The sequence below is a fragment of the Myodes glareolus genome, chromosome 16 (genome assembly GCF_982192425.1).
Source record: "Myodes glareolus chromosome 16, mMyoGla1.1, whole genome shotgun sequence".
NCBI classification, from domain to species: Eukaryota; Metazoa; Chordata; class Mammalia; order Rodentia; family Cricetidae; genus Myodes; species Myodes glareolus.
Window position 1 is genome coordinate 72,276,751 of NC_142041.1, and position 14,826 is coordinate 72,291,576.

At 34.2% G+C, this 14,826-nt stretch overlaps 1 protein-coding gene across 6 annotated transcripts in view; it reads left to right on the forward strand.

The window, feature by feature from the left end:
* Ralyl (RALY RNA binding protein like) overlaps positions 1-14,826 on the forward strand; it is a 758,034-nt gene that overhangs the window by 57,745 nt on the left and 685,463 nt on the right. The gene's annotated exons all lie outside the window — the stretch shown is intronic.

Genomic DNA, 14,826 nt, shown 5'->3' on the forward strand with positions numbered 1-14,826 from the left:
TCACTGGTAGAAGTACTTTGCTCTAAGAATTCCCACTGTTTTTATAAAATGTATTTGAACTATATATTTTACATTTTCTTCCAAGGACTGCAACTTTATTGAGGACAAACTTTGCTTTCAGAACTTTCAGGATGCCAAATATGCCCCAAGAAGTCCAGAAAATGTTCTCTATTTAGCTGTGGCAGAGTCTTCTCACATTCTCAGGAGAGAAGAATGTCTGGAAACTCATGGTCAACCCAGTGACTATGGGTAGACAGGGCTGTTAACTGAGATGACAAGCCAAAAGAACAGGAAACAGTGGCAGATGGCAAATCCAATAAATTCTGTGACCCTTTGTAGCATATAAGTTGCATCTTACTACTGGTATGACTCGGAAGCCCTTAGGCTTTAGAGTGCTAAAGGATCCTTAAACTACAAGATCAAGTACACACTACCAATGAGAGGCAGCAACCTTTCCTATTACAGAGCTGAGGAACCCTGTTTCAAATGGCATAAGACCACACAATCAGGCCTTTGGGGCTTTCTATAATCTGACTGTTCCACAGTTCAGTTGTTCTCAACTTGTGGGTGATGACCCACTCTTACACAGGAATCTCCTAAGACTACTACTGGAAAACACATTATTATTCATAACAGTAGCAAAATTACAGCTATGAAAATAATTTTATGTTTGGGAGTCATAACAACATGAGAAATTATATTAAAAGGTCAGCATTAGGAATACTTAGACGTTTCACTAAGTGCTATAGTTAGTGGTTGTAAATAACATTTCCTTTAAAATTAAAATATTTTCTGACGAAATTAAGACATTTTAATGAGAAAGAACACATACTCACCATGCTTAATCATTACTATATTGATGAAAATAATTAAGTCCCTTCATTAATTACATACCCAGGGATCATTTTCTAATTTTATGAAGACCTAAAGTAGTTGCACTATTATATGAATACCTGGCCCCATTACAGTTGTAGCACTGACAGATCTCCTGCCTTTTCCGTGTGTCTGCTCATTGAACCCTAAAGGCTTCGACAGAGATTAGCATCCTTCCCCTTGTGCAGATGAAAAAACTGGTCTCACAGTGATAAAAAGTTTCAACAAATCCTTCAGCCAGCTGCTGTCTGTATTCTTGCTGAGACTCATATAGCAATAATTTTCCTCAAAATAGTTTTATATTATGAATATGATAAAGCAAAAATAGAAGGCTGGTGTTTCATTGATCACTGGTGCTTTAGTTGGGCTGGTGGCTAAATATTTTAACATGATGTATTAGTGTTTGTTAACAATTTTCTAGACAGATTAATTTCTATGTTTGATAAAGCAGAAATTAAATGAATAATATAAAAAATCTGCTTAGTCTGTGATTTCAAGCTATTTATTAAGGCATAAAATTAAATAATTATTATATTTTCAGACATTATTTTTATTTAATATTTAACTAGTGTGAAATTTCAATTCTGTAAAAAATATTTCAGGTAGTATTTTATAAAGGATATATAAACTTTCATAGTCTAAGTAATGCATCTTATAGAATTGTAATTAGTGTCAGTCACAATTTGCTGATTTAGCTCTCTGGACTTCCTGAGACCCAGGGTGTGAAGAAGCTTGACCTCTTTCCCACAATCAATTCTGATAACTGGTATTTATTGAGTGTCAATAAGTGCAACAATGTTTCTAAGGAATAACTTAGTATAGAGAAGTCTTGGCAAAAAGAAAGTTAATTCTCTAAGACAAAGAAATAAATGTCACAAGGCGCCGATAAGAATTCATGACCACATAAATAATAGAGAGGCCAATCTGCATTTCAAAGGGAAGAAAATGCGCTTTGCAATTTGGTCTCATGGATGATGTTCTCAAGGAAGACAAGCTTGTATTGAGAATATATAGGAATGTTAAAATTACTAATGTTCGAAGATTTTCTAGCTTGGGCACAGATTTCTTTTTTTTATAGGGAGTAGTGAATAGGGCTTTGTTAGAACCCAGTGAGAGAGCTTTCTCTGCATGTCAGTAATCTCAGTTCAGGAGGCAGAGAAGGGGATTCTTAAGGTTTGCTGGACATCCAAACGGGTGGAATCAAAAAGGCTCAAGTTCAGTGAGAGATCATGTCTCAATAAATAATGTGGAGGGAACTAGAGGGAGACATATGACAATGACTTTTGGCCTCCATATACATGGGCACAAAAACACACGATAAAAGAAAGAAGTTCAAGTAAAAAAATACACTATTTCTTCATTTTAGAAGGTTTTGTTGTCATATTGGAAGCTCGTGAGAAAGAACTTAAAGTTGGGTAGGTATGGGGGAGAGAACCTGAAAGGACTGGGTGCAGGGAGAATATGAATAAAAGATTGTCAAGTTTAAATTTTTTTATTAATAAAAATACAACAAAAAGAAAAAAATAAAAAGCAGCATTTTGCATTACAAGCAAAAGATAAATGTTCATATCTTAAGAATGAATTATCAATACGTTTATAACAACAGTAACTGCAAAAGCCCTGAAATCTCTACAAGTTTTTGTGAGAGTTGGAGAATGAGGAGATTGCCGTGAGATGAACGGCTGGGGATTTTCGAGAGTGTTCCCATTGACTAGGATTGAGATCTATATGGAGAAGGTTTTCCACATGTTTCTGTGATGTCTTTTTTTTATTATATTTTCTTAAGTGTCTGGAAGGTCTCTTTCTCTGTATATTCCTGAAACTAAATGTAAAGAGATGAGAATACAACATTCAGTCCATAGGCACCTCTTTGTCCCCCCTTCCTAGATCACTCCATGAATTTTGCTTAATGATTCACATTCCCATCACTTCTCATTTGTATCCCCCAATGTTCTTCAATTCATGGGTTTTCAGACTTTATTTTTTATGAGGTTATCTATGTTGGCTGGGTTCCATGACTAGAGAAACCACTATCTGGTTTCGCAGAGCTGGAATCTAACACTGCCAAGTAGGAGTTTCAGAATAATCCAGTCTAGAGTATTTATGCTTTCTTTGCTGTTGCCTTCTGCAGTTGAACTGATTTGGTGCTGAAAACCTAATTTATGTTTTTCTGATTTTTCGTCGACTACAGTGGTTCCCCATTGTTATTATCTTCTGTGATTTTTAAATAAGGATTAGTAATTGTTATTGTTCTTTACTGCCAATTGGGCAAATTTTGAGGAGAGACAGGATAGTTACAAATGTTTTCACCTGCTACAATTGAAGCAGATGTGCTATGATTGTCCTTTTGCTTAAAACCAATGAGTTCACCCATCTAACAGTTGAAGGAGGTACTATTCAAATGTGATAACCAGCATGGTTTGATTCTTACTGCTATATTTTGCTCTTGGTTCTAAGGAAAATAATGAAATACAAAACCACAAGATTCTTAACATTCAGTGAAGGAGGTCATTTTGACAGTCATCACATTTAGAGTCTGTTTTTCAAATAATTTATCTGCCAAACATAGTAAATATATAGAATTAAATATGCTTTTATCTCTTTCCTGCTTTCAAAATCCCCAAATATCCAGAAAATGTTTTTGAATGGTGTGGATAGCCAGCATTATCCCAAAGAAGAAAGGCCTCCTTCCTGTCAGTTTTCAGAGCCATATTCGTCTCATTCATCCATTCAGCAGTCAGTCAGCATGCCACAGGAGAGCAGCAGAGCGGACCTGAGAAATGAACTCTTTCCTACTTCTTCAGCTGAACTTTCTTCTCTTTGTGCTCATCTCTGTCCTGCTGTCTTCTTTTCTTTACTCTATATTTTTCTAAATTAAATAAACATGTTCTTTGTCTCTCTCAAGTATTGTGTGCAGATCTGACCTTAGATCAGATAACAAACATCATGGTCTTTTTCCTTCAACTAGCTTCCATGTTGCTAAGAGAAACACTGCCCTCTTGATCTTCAGCCATAAACTTACAATAAATGTAAGAAGGAATTTACGAGGCATAATGAAATTAGACTGGTAAATAAAAATTGCTTCTAAGAGGTATTCTTGAATGAAAACCCAAATCTATATCCAAATAAATATTAAAAGAAAAGGAAGTTGATCTTATCTTAAAGGACAGGAAGAGAAAGACTTCAACAGAGTTAGAAACTGACAGAAGATCAGTGTGGCAGAAGCCCAATTCCTGCAGGCAAGTGGCATGGCATAGTTCGAGGCTGTAGCATCCAGAAGCTGAGCCAAGTTTCTATGTGAAGATCTAACTGATGGAAAGTCAGTGTAAAGACCTGAACCTCCTGCCATGGTGCAGATGGTGCATGTGCTAAAGACTTAGGGAATAGGAGGCATGTATGGAACCTTTTCAACACCATTTAGTAGAACTGAGCTCTCTTTAAATCAAGAAAATAATCTACCATTATTATTTTGTAATTATCATATCTATCATATCTGAAAGCATCACCATCATCTGGAGTGACCCTGATCTTGTCCATATCATGACTTCCTCCCTTACTGTCTGCAGAAACATGGGCAATCTGGTCTAAGATCCATTATTTGTAAAATCCATACAGGAGTGTCTTACAGTTATGCAACTCTGTTAAAAAAAATAAGCAATGGCCCTCTTATAAGAAGAGAGAACAAAGGACAATTTTATTCTTTTTATGCTACATCAAATTAAAAAATTACTGTTTGCATATTTAGGGACAAAGATGTGATATTTCTATTAATATTTACATTATGCAATGACCAAATCAGCATCAATAGCATATCTAGCTTATCACTTCTCATTTATTTATAGTGAAATTTCAAAAATTTCTGTTCAGCTGCTTAGAAATACAAGTACATCATTAAATGTAGTCATTCTACCCTGCTTCAGAGTTTGTGTTTCCTAGTAGTGGTGATCTCTTATTCAATTCCTAGCCTCTCCAGCTTCCTTCTTTATGTCCCCAGTCTCAAACAACCATCATTCTACCTCATCTTCCTCCGAGACTAGCTTCTTGAGATTCTGCGTGGGAATGAGATTATGTAGTATTTTTGATCTGTGCATAGCTTAGATTACTTCTTTCAACATAGTGTCTTTTAGAATGCATGAAGTCACTTGTTTATTTAAGGAAGCATTTAAGGGTTTGACTGGCAAAGAGCAAAGGACTTTCCACAATGTCCTCATTAGCAGACGTAAGTGTTCCTGCTCTCTGGTGTTGCAAATGTGTCCCAGCATTCGCCTGACTGTGAGAATTCTCTTTGCTGTTTTTCTGAAGTTCTAAGTCTGCTACAATATTTACATGTTTATTTGCATGAACACATGACTAATAACAGCACACACATGATATCACTGAGTAGTTCTTATGGAAACCTTAATGATCCATTGGCAATATTAGATCTATTTGAAATTTGTTCCTACAACTTATGCAAAGATTTAATGATACGATTTCAATTAAAAAGGTAAACTGGCATATACATGGTGAATTAAGTATACATAATAGAATGTAGTCTTTAATTATTGGTGACTTGCTTGATAAATGGGTGATTTATTACTAGTTATTTCAAATTCTATTCTAACAAGAATTTATTCTATTATTTTCAAGAGTCTTTAATAAAGTATCTCCTCAAATGTAGTAACCCAGATGTGTCTAATCAAAGTGAACCGGCTCAGCATCTGTTCACAGTTCTGCTACTTAGGCAGGAAAAGCACTAAAAACAACCTATCAAAGTTTTCATTAGGCAAATAAAATCAACAGTGGGACCCAAGCAAACCTTTCATTGCATTTGATTGACACTCTTAAAAATGGCACCCATGTATAGCTACATATAACAATAACAATTAATGACAAAGAGAAAAGCAAAAGGGAGAATCTGGAGTTTCTGGGAGATGAAGAGGAATCTTGGTGACCATTGGAGAGCAAGGAGAAGGTGGACAGGATCAATTTATATTGTATGAAATGAATAGTTTAAATTAAGTGACTATTCATTCATCTACCATCCAGGAAATCCTTCGTTACATTCCTTCCTTTTCACATTGAAAACTAATAGCACCAGTTTTGTCATATCATCAAATAAGGCATATTCATCGACTAAGACAATGTCAGAACGAAGAGATGGCCTCTTCACTTTTGCATATATAGATTGACAGAGATCTTTTACATCAGTTCACTACAAATTGTGGCTAGAAACATTGTACTGTAAATGTTTTTTAAGTATTCTCCAATACTTTGGAAAAATATTTTAAATTAAAAAAACAACACCCTTATAAAAATTGTCCTTTTGTATTATACCAAATGAATATATTTAATAAAAAACATTTTGTCAGTTGAAATGATATTTCATAATTAAAAACAACCATATGCTGATGGTTATTGAGCTAATGAGTCAAAATTTTCAAAATAAGCACTTTTATATGTAAGGTTTGGATATCTGTATTTTTCCTTCATTATCTCTGGGGATTGAATCTTTTATGGATCTAAAAGGAGAATTAAGAGGGTTACACATTTATATACTGGCTACAAAATATTTATCTGACTTTGATGATCATTTTAGGCTGTCACTGAAGACTCTTCAGGATGTACATAAAGAAGCTGACAAGGCCTGGGCTTACAGCTAAAATTATGGTTTAGGAAGCTCACGGGGGTAATTAGAAGTGAAGATTAGTCAGTAATGCTTCTGTTCATCAACTACATGATACCTGGGCCAAATCACCTTTTGATAGGTAAACAATTCTATGCTTTTCCCTGTGGAGAACACCTGATATGCACATTTTAATTCACCGAAGCATCCTCCTATGTCAGAATCATACATCATTAATGATTGTTCTAACATTGTTTTCACAAGATATTACTGGCAGTGATTTGAATCTCCTTCCTTTGTTGGTAATGTAGTCCACTCCTGTATAACCCTTAGTCATTTTGTGTTCTCTAAATAAACTCTACTGGTTGTACATTTTCATTGTGATGCTGCAGCTGGAAAAACATTCTTCCTTTTATTCCCACCTCTTCCTATCTATTCTGATGCCACTGGATATTCTGGGTTGCGAATCAATCATCTTGAAAGTTGGCTAGATATCACTACATAAGTCAGGTTCATATTTATTTGCTTTCAAAATGAGAGTATAAAAAACACAGTTTTATTTTATGGGAAGTTTTACATTTTCCTTTCGAGTTATAGAATATATAGAAGACATAACCAACAAATTCAGCTTCAGGGACTGAGTCTTTTACAATTAGCTTGATATAATACAAACATAAATTATCTAGCTTGATTATCAAAGAAGAAAAAATGTTACTTTGGATTTGTTTTCATATTTATATATTACTTCAGTTCAAAGTCTTTGAGAGATTATATATTTAAACCAAAATAGTTTTCCATTGTGATAAAAAAGAAGGAAATTATAATAAGCTATGCAGACAACACTGAAACAGGTTAATATAAAATATAATAAAAATATATTCAAGAAAACAGAAACTTATCTCATCTCATTACCATAAAGATTTACAAGAAAAGCACTGGAAAATTGGCAAATTACATAAAAAATAACTCATATATTTACATCATGAGAAGTTGCTACATGTGGCAGGATGAAGCTCTCCCATTGGTTAGTAGAAATTTACAGATGCAATTATGCAATAATTTATATGAATAGTCTTTGTCAAATTAAAGGTGTGCCTGGGATTGACAAGTAAACATTTATTTTCACAAAAGAATGAAAACACAGTGTAAAAATATTCATTAGTAATCTATGTAAGGTCAACATTCAGGAGAGTAAAACATCATAACTACTGGTGAAATTTTCCATAAGATATATCAGTGGCCTTATCTCTAAACTATTAAATTATATATTTGTGAAATCATTTCTGAGAAGAGGAATGAATTTTAATTTTGTATCTACAATTATATTTTTAACATTTGATACAAATAATGAAAGGACAAATGAGCTGAGGAAGTAAAAGGTTTAAATAGAAAAATTGAATAAACATATTCTCTGCATTTTATAAAAATGCTTTTTATATATAGTCAACTATAAAAAGTATCAAATTATAAAGGTTTATAATATAAATGAACAAGAGCTTATAATTTTATAAATATATTGTACAGAATTTATAATTTGATTATTGTTTTAAATTTATATTTAATAATGTTTCATTAGCTATTTCATTTAATATCTGAGGTAATATTAAAAAACCTAGAAATCTATTTTGTGGTACATTTTTTTAACTTTAGGAAAACAGGTTTTCAAAATTAAGTAATTTTAGTAATTTGGCAATCAAATTGAAACTCACATATTGTTTAAGAATTAAAACGTACATACAAATACACACACACACACACACACACAACCTCCAAGTCCTGATGTAAAATTTGCAGAAAACATGGAGTAGAATTTTAGTGTGTTTTCTTTTCCTATAAAGGTGCATTGTAATTCATACTACAAGTCATGTGTTCAGTCATGTTGCAGTCTTAAGTGAGTTTTTCTGTCATTCCAGAAAAGACTATTCCCAAAAGACCATTCCCCCAATCCATCCCCGATCCTCCCCGTCTCCCCTCTCCCTAACCATCTCCCCGTACTTCCACCCCCCCACCCCCCTGTGCACCCAAGTTTGCCTGGCAATCTTGCCTACTTCTAATATCCAGGAGGATAATTATATAATTTTCTTCAGGTTCACCTTCTTATTCAGCTTCTCTAGGATCACAAATTATAGACTCAAAGACCTTTAACTATGGCTAGAAACCACTTATGAGTGAGTACATACCATATTCCTCTTTTTGGGTCTGGGTTACCTCACTCAGTAAAGCGTTTTCTATTTCCATCCATTTACATGCAAAATTCAAGATGTCATTGTTTTTTACCGCTGAGTATAACTCTAATGTGTATATGTTCCACACCTTTTTTAACCATTCCTCTATTGAGGGGCACCTAGGTTGTTTCCAGGTTCTGGCTATTACAAATAATGCAGCTATGAACATAGTTGAACAAATACTTTTGTAGTATGATAGGGCATCTCTTGGGTATATTCCCAAGAGTGGAATTGCTGGGTCCTGAGGGAGGTTGACTCCCAGTTTCCTGAGATACCGCCAGACTGATTTTTTAATTGATTTTTTTTTTGAGCTCTACATTTTTCTCTGCTCCCCTCCCTGCCTCTCCCCTCCCCGACAGTCCCCATGCTCCCAATTGACTCAAGAGATCCCATTTTTCTCTGCTTTCCATGTAGATGACATCACTTTAGAACTTCATTTTTGTCGACACTGCTGGTCTCAGCAACTCAGACTCTAGAGAGGATCTAACTATGCAATGACTTTAGTAGACACATCATTCTACTCCCCTGTCTTCATTCCCAGTAAAATAAAGTCTAATATAAACAGTTCTGTTAGCATGGTAATGTGAGCTAATCAAAGTTGTTAGCCAAAACAAAAACTGGAGCAATCAATACAGTATCCAACACTTCTAAGTTTACTGTGCCTCCAGTGTGTTTGTCTTTTATTTCTGATAAAATGTGCCATGATTATATTTATATTTTCTATCTTTGTTGTTGTTGCTGATTCCTGTAATCTCAGGTATACTTTAGTCCACCTAACAATATTCCTTTTGAGTGCCTGAAATGTGCCTGGGGGTGGAATAAGGGTGGGAATACTGGAGGAGAGCCTGTGGTGACTCCTTTCCTGGGGTTACTTGCCATTTGGAAAGGGAAATACGCAGGTCATCTCTACAATGGACAAAACTGCTACAGGGAAACAGAGTATGAAATTTAGAATAAGCAAAGAAAACTGAAGAGTAGAGCCTTCCTGGGAAACCATGTGACGTCTCTTCCCCTGCCCTTCTTCTTCCATCCCTTTTGTTCAGTATTAAAGAATTGTCACTGTGTTTCAGGTCAATGAATTGAGGTAGAGGAACTATTATTATGGAGTCAAGGGCCTAGTTAGATCAAAACTACATAAACATCCTTTAAAAATCTATTTTATATGAAGTTCGTGTATTTGTCTTTGTATGTACACATTTAACCTTATTGTGTAAAATTTTCTAATCTTTTGAATTAATTGTCGTGTGTGTTTGTGTGTGTGTGTGTGTGTGTGTGTGTGAAAGAGAGAGAGAGAGAGAGAGAGAGAGAGAGAGAGAGAGAGAGAGAGAGAGAGAGAAGGGGGTGTTGAGATGGGGAGGGGAAAGAATAGAGAAAGATGTTTGATGTTTTTCTTTGTGTGTATGTGTGATGTCTGGGTGGGCATATATGCTGGTGTGTATATGAAAGTCAGAGAGAAACTTAGTGAAGTTAGTATTTTATCCAATTTTAATGAGTTCCAGGCTTATGAATCAGATGCCATCATCTGCTGGACCAAATCTCTTTTGCTATGTGATATTTTCTATCAACTGTGTTTTGAGCTACATATATCTGAATTTGGTTCATAATATGCAAAGCCTTGTATTTTCATGGTTGTGTTATTCCATTTTCTTTTTTAAACATATTTGAAATACTGTTTTATTTCCTACTCTCTTATCTTGCTTTTAATTTTAAGAATTAGAGTCTTTCTTTAATTGTTAAGAACAAGGTCTCAGCTTGTAGGGCATGTTGCCCTTATACTCTCTATGTAGCCAAGGCTCAAGGACATTTCCCCATTTTAATATGTGGTTTATTTTCTTCCTTTCTTTTTTTTTTCCAAATTTGATTTTTCTTGAGTAAATGATAAAATTGTAAATTATACCAACCTTGTTTTGAAATAAATTTCTCTAAGGTTTAATATGGTATTTTTTTAAATTTACTAAATATTTTCCTGATTATTTCAGTTATGTGCTTAATGCTTTCTTATTATTTTCACTCGCATGTTAATGCCTAGAAGAAATGAGATAGGGATTTTTATCTTCTGCTTCTGGATATACTACCAATTTAATTTTAGATATTTTTAAAATTTACTGTATAGTCTTCTATTAATATTAAAATAAAATCATACTGACTTGATAATGAAAATTAAGGAATTTATCAGTCCTCTCCTTTGCTTTCACTCATCTGTTTCACAAGTATTTTTTGTGTAATTCCATATAAAATGAGCTGTCATAATTTATTTTTGTTGTTAGACATTTTCAATTTATTCTGGTATGCCATATTTATGATCACTGAGAGAAACTTCTATCTCTATTTTTATATTATTAATTAACATTATTAGGAAATCACATCAACATTACTGTTTTTGTATTTATACTAACTTTTGGTATATTCTTAATATTGATATGAAAGTTTTGTATCAGAACACACATTTGGTTGCTTCAAATGCAAATTGAATACTAAATAGCTATTAAATATACATAAAATGAGAAAAAATGTATACGAAGAGCAGTTCCATAAAAGACTGTGTCAAGAGTGCAGACAGGCAGTGTGAACTGTGAAGTGGAGATTGTGAGGGAACACACACAGCATGGTGCTGCTTGCACAACCGTTTTCAGACAATCAAATAAGGAGGATTTCAGATCAAAGAATGCATTTAAGTTCAATCTATTGAATTTAGGGAAAACTTCATGAACACGGTGGATAAATTGTCTCTATGCAACATTTCAAAATTAAGAATTTATGTATAACCAGGACTTTGAATCACTGACAGAGTTCATCATGTGTCTACGTAGAAAGGTCTAGTAAAGCTCTCATGTGGAGGCTTTTGATAAACAAACCTAGGATCTTGGCTTTCTGTAAACACCTAGAATTTTAAAAAGTGAAACAAACAAATAAAAAACAAAACAAAGACATTCATGTCCAGTGAAAAGAATTTTCCCATGGAATGAACATTCAATAAAATACTTGTGTAAAAATGAATTAATGAAAATCTGATTGTAATTTTACATAGAAAACACTACCTGTGTTAATATACATACCATATAAACTTTTACCCACACATTTCTCAAAAGTTCTTGAATACAAATAGGGAAATATAATATTAAATATATTTTATCATAGACCACAAATTTCCTTTTTTAAAAATAATAATCAGAAACATAAGCAAGGATGACATTTAACAAAATTATTATTATTATGTGTGGGTTTCACTTAGAACTGTTTTGGAAAACGTGGCTGAGTATCACATGGTGGTCAGTGTCATGGCAGAAGAAGCATTACCACATCCATGGGTCTTAATAGGTCAGGGCTGTGAAGGGTCAATGTGAATGCCGGGAAAGTATTATTATCACTAAGGCTGGCAAGGGTTAGAGGTGTTGCTTTGTTTAGCAACATCTGTCAGCTGTTGTTGAGTACTGTGTTTTCAGTTATAGTTTTATTCTGGAAAGTTTGCTAGTATTCCAGGAAAGATAGGAGTTATGTATAAAATTATATTCAGATCCACCTCCTAAGATAGTTTTTTTGCCCCAAGAATGGCATTTCTGCTCTCTGAACAGAATTGTCATCATTTGGGGGAAAATCTTGTCCTTTGATTCCTAACAGTTTTATTATCTCATATTTGTTCTTCAATCAAATACCAGATAAAGGTAATTGTATGGAATAACAATTTATATTTTGTGACATTTTGTCACATAAAACTGTTTCCAAGGGATTTGCTTCCTGTCTTGATGGCCTTTAGAGTGGTCTCTACTCTATTTGACCTCCTCATATTGACTACATTATTAAAATAATATTTCTTGAATATTTTTTAAAATTTATTTAATATTATCCACCCAAACTGCAGTTTCCTCCTCCCTCTCTCATCCCAGTATGCCCCCCACCTCCCACTTCCCCATACCCTGCACCCCACTCCCACAATTGACTCCACTGTTTCTCTTCAGAAAAAGGCATATCTCCCATGGATATTGACAAAACATAGTATGTAATGTTGTAGTAAGACTAAGCACCTTGACTTGTATTAATGCTAGGCGAGGCAACCTGTATGAGAAGTGAGATTCCAATGTATCTTGCAGCAATAAGAACCAAGTAACTAAAAATCTTTTGTATCAGGAAGGCTATTTATCGAGAAAACAACTTTTAGCAAATTACTTAACTTTCATATGTCTCAATTAACTTTTCTTTTTCTATGGGCTTTAAATAAATCAACTTGCATAATTTTCAGACAACTATAGTGAGTAATACCACAAAACCATTCACATTTTATAAATTCAGACACTGAAGTAGGAAACTCTTAAGAATGTGAGCCTAGAACTGACCTTTGTTTTCTACTTGTCCTGCTCCTGTAGAATACTAGCAATTCTTGGGCGTTCTTTTGAGGATTGAGTGAAATGATGTCTGAACATATATTTACCAAAGGCTTTTATCTTTGTAACTGAGCTTTTAAAATGTACATATTTTATAGTTACTGTATGAATATAGACAAAAGTATTCTGGATAAAGGGGAAAAAAAGGAATCACCTGGCCAATAAAGCTAATTAGATGTTCAGACAGTTGTGTGAGCCCCACATTCCACTTGAGTTATTTTATGGAACATTAGGTCACAGATAATTGAATCTCACAATTACAGAAGAAAATTTATTCAGGATTTTACTGTTTTTGCACACCTAAATTTGAGTTTCAGCAGACTATACTGGGAGTAGAAGAACCATAATGGGAACAGTGACACCTTCAAGAACTGAAGATCCTGTTAATTATTTAATGAGACAGGAAGATTCCTAGTGAAGCCATAAATTGTTCAAAGTTCATTGCAGGAAATCTATTTAATTTATATATTTTCATAAATACTACCATATCAGTGATAACATATGCTTTCTCATACCAGGTCAGAAAATGGTATTATGCTTGGTTTCTGATCTCCCATTGTTTAGCAATAAGTAATTCCAGGGACGTAAGCAATGGACAGCTATGTCCAAAGCATATTTCCTCTTTCCCACTGAGCTCTCTGCTAAGTGGTTACATATCTTGCTTATGATGATTAGTCTCAACTTTCAACTTACTAAGGTCTAGAATCACCTGGAAGACGAGCTCATGCATACACCTAGGAAAAATGATCTTTAGTAGACTGACCAAAGTAGGAAGACCTATATACACTGCGGGTAGTACCGTTCTCTGGATTGGTACACCACATTATAAAAAGGAGAAACTCTAGTGAGCAAACACATAAATCAATCTCTGCTTCTTGACTACAAATGCAAAATGAACAGCTGCCTTCAGCTTCTGGTGCCTTGGGTTCCTGACATGATTGAGTGCACCCTGGAACTGTAAGCCAAGCTAACGCTTCCTCTTTTAAGTGGGGTTGGTCAGGTTATTATGTCACAGCTGCAGAAAAGTAACTGAGACCCTGCTTCTGCATGATATAGAATTTTTCCAATAAATACTCTACAAGGATAATAATGTTTAAGCATGTATAGTTTTGTGCATTTAAAATCATTCATTTTGGGGTAATTTATTTTGTAAAAAAATGAGCTATCATTCCTAGATGGGTGCTTTATGATGAACAATTTCTAGGAAAGATAAACTAACTAGAAATGTGAATTAATATTAAAAAATGCGGTAATACTGGCCATTTCACAATTCTGAGAGTCAATAATGTATAAAGAAATTGAGGCTGAAAAGTAAGCTCCTCAAATACACATTGATTTTTCTCCATGCATTCCAAGTTGTGTCTGTGTATAAACACTGGAAGGTAACTAGCTAAATAGTTCAAGAAGTCAGAAAGAAACTTTGACAGTGACATCATCATCTTATTTGCTGCTTGAGCAGGGAACCTAAGATAGCTACACTCCCAACACTATGCTCTGCAGTTGCTCAATATACGAATATCATGACACTGGGGATTTTATAGTCCCCCCACACTCTTAAAAGTACTCACTGGTTTTCATAAATTAATAAAAATGATGTGTTTCCCCAGGATCACAAGTATCTTAAGTATCTTTTAAAAAAAGATAAGCTATATATGTGGTGATAAAAATTATGTGTCAATATATTTCATTCAGCTGGGCCCACTGTTTGTTACGAAAAAAGTGAAAACTTAGTAGAATAAACACG